Here is a 2,048-nt window from a genome sequence, read left to right on the forward strand (position 1 = left end):
CAGTTCCAAATAAATGAGAAAAAATACATGACAGAAAGAGGACTACATTAAATTCACTGTGTTAAGTTTAGCATCACTGTTATAAATCCAATTTCTTTTATTACATATTGATCCACGAATAATTGTGATAAACAGTATTTTCATTTTCAGATAATTTCAAGCCAGTGAGTTAAGGATTATATAATAACATAAATATGCACATTCATCCTTTCAAAGAATAATGAACTTTAAATTCTTAATAATTTTAAGACATTTCAGAATGTTAAATTCAGAAATTTTGATTTACATTGTACTTTTCATTCCCTCAGGTTGCAAATCTTGCTGCCATGCCACAATAAACTAGTTGAGCCATCGCTAACTGCCAATCAGACTTTGAGTGGAGACCTTGTGAAAAAATTGTTTCACCAGAAATCCATTTACATCAGGCCTGACAAGGTCATTCTAAGTGAGGAAAAAGAATCTGTAAGTAGTTGTTTAGATAATTTCATGAAATATTTGACAATTTAAACACAGTCAATGTGGCGATACTAGTGGATGTTTTTGAGCACACACTTTTAATCTTAACATAAGTTTCTTTAGGTTGTTTGGTGTGTTCTAGTGTTTTTCACAGGATTCCTTATTGCTTGTTGTATTTTTATCTTTTGATTGACAGTCATCTTCTGATGGCGAGCGAAGCCATTTAGACAGGCAGGCTTTGGATACAGACAAAATGGGTAAATATGTTTATCTTTATGCATCTATAAAGAAACTTGAAATGATGCTGATTGTGTGTTTGTTATATGTTGCACCTATTTCACCCTATATTGGGCTTTTACCTGGTAATATGAACTGCATGTCTGTGAAGGAGGTCCTGCATTCTTGCTGTAAGTTCAATGAAATACAGCACAGTTCTTCTGACACCTAGACTAACTTGTATTATTCAGACTGCATCATTTGCTATACTTACTGGTTTACTTTAAATCAGCTGGTCCTTGTTATTGCTGAGGGTGAAAGAGAGGCTGGCAATGCATGCACTGTGACTTTGTATAGGAGGAATAGTGTGTAGTGGTGAGTGCAAAAATGTATTCTCAGGTTGCAAGGAGAGCCTTGTAAGGGTACAAGTCAGATTTAAATTTATTTCAAGTATAAATAGTTTTGTGCAGAAAAAATGTAATACTTTATATTAATCGTTACACATAATGCATACATTGTTCAAGCCCAAATAGGATCTCATGTTTACTGTTATATAAGCTAGTTTTTATGTAAATCTATTCATTCATTCATTCATTATCTTAATCGTTTAGTCCATTTCGGGTTGCGGGTAAGCTGGGCCTATCCCAGCATTTTAGCAGGTGACAGGCAGGGTACACACTGGACAGGTCACCAGTCTGTCGCAGGGCCAACACAGATATGGACAAACAACCATTCACACACACACACTCACTCCTAGGGAGAATTTGAAATAACCAATTTACCTAACATGCATGTCTTTGGATGGTGGGAGGAAGCCGGAGAACCTGGAGAGAAGGCTTGAATTGGCGACCTTCTTGCTGTGAGGCTGCGGTGCTAACCACCACGCCAAAATCTAAAATTTTTCTATTTTCTTACAGCCTCTGGTAGTGTGCTTGCCTTTTCCAAAGAAACTGTTGAGGCCCAGTCCTTCACCAGCAATACCCCTTCCATCCTAAGTGGTGATCAAGTTTTCTTTTGTGTTGCCACCGAAGACATCTGCACCAAAGAACCTTCTATCTCAGCTGACGCCCTTACCATGACCACTAGCGATGCTGTCGTCTCTATTGCTGAGCCCCTCCCCTTGTCCAGTGGAACTGATGCCATTGCCAGTGGAAAGACGGGTTCTTTGTTGATTGGTCCCACTGTCAGTGATGTCACCTCTAGACAGTCCCATAGTCTCACCCAAGCCTGTGCATCTGGCATTAGTTCATCCAGTACATCTTACAGGTTTGTCTTTTGTACATATTTGTGTCTTTACATGCAGTTTTAACATAGTCAAGTCTTTATAAAACTGGGTATTATTTACAGTAAATTTTTTATTGAGATGCTAACTATTG

At 37.8% G+C, this 2,048-nt stretch overlaps 1 long non-coding RNA gene across 1 annotated transcript; it reads left to right on the forward strand.

Moving 5' to 3' along the window:
* The first annotated feature begins 316 nt into the window (after positions 1 to 316).
* Positions 317 to 1,626, forward strand: LOC121639832. Its single transcript, XR_006010251.1, has 3 exons — positions 317 to 462; positions 653 to 713; positions 1,590 to 1,626. It is a non-coding gene; the product is annotated as an uncharacterized LOC121639832 (long non-coding RNA).
* The last annotated feature ends 422 nt before the right edge of the window (positions 1,627 to 2,048 follow it).

This window comes from Melanotaenia boesemani, chromosome 5 (genome assembly GCF_017639745.1).
Source record: "Melanotaenia boesemani isolate fMelBoe1 chromosome 5, fMelBoe1.pri, whole genome shotgun sequence".
Lineage (NCBI taxonomy): Eukaryota > Metazoa > Chordata > Actinopteri > Atheriniformes > Melanotaeniidae > Melanotaenia > Melanotaenia boesemani.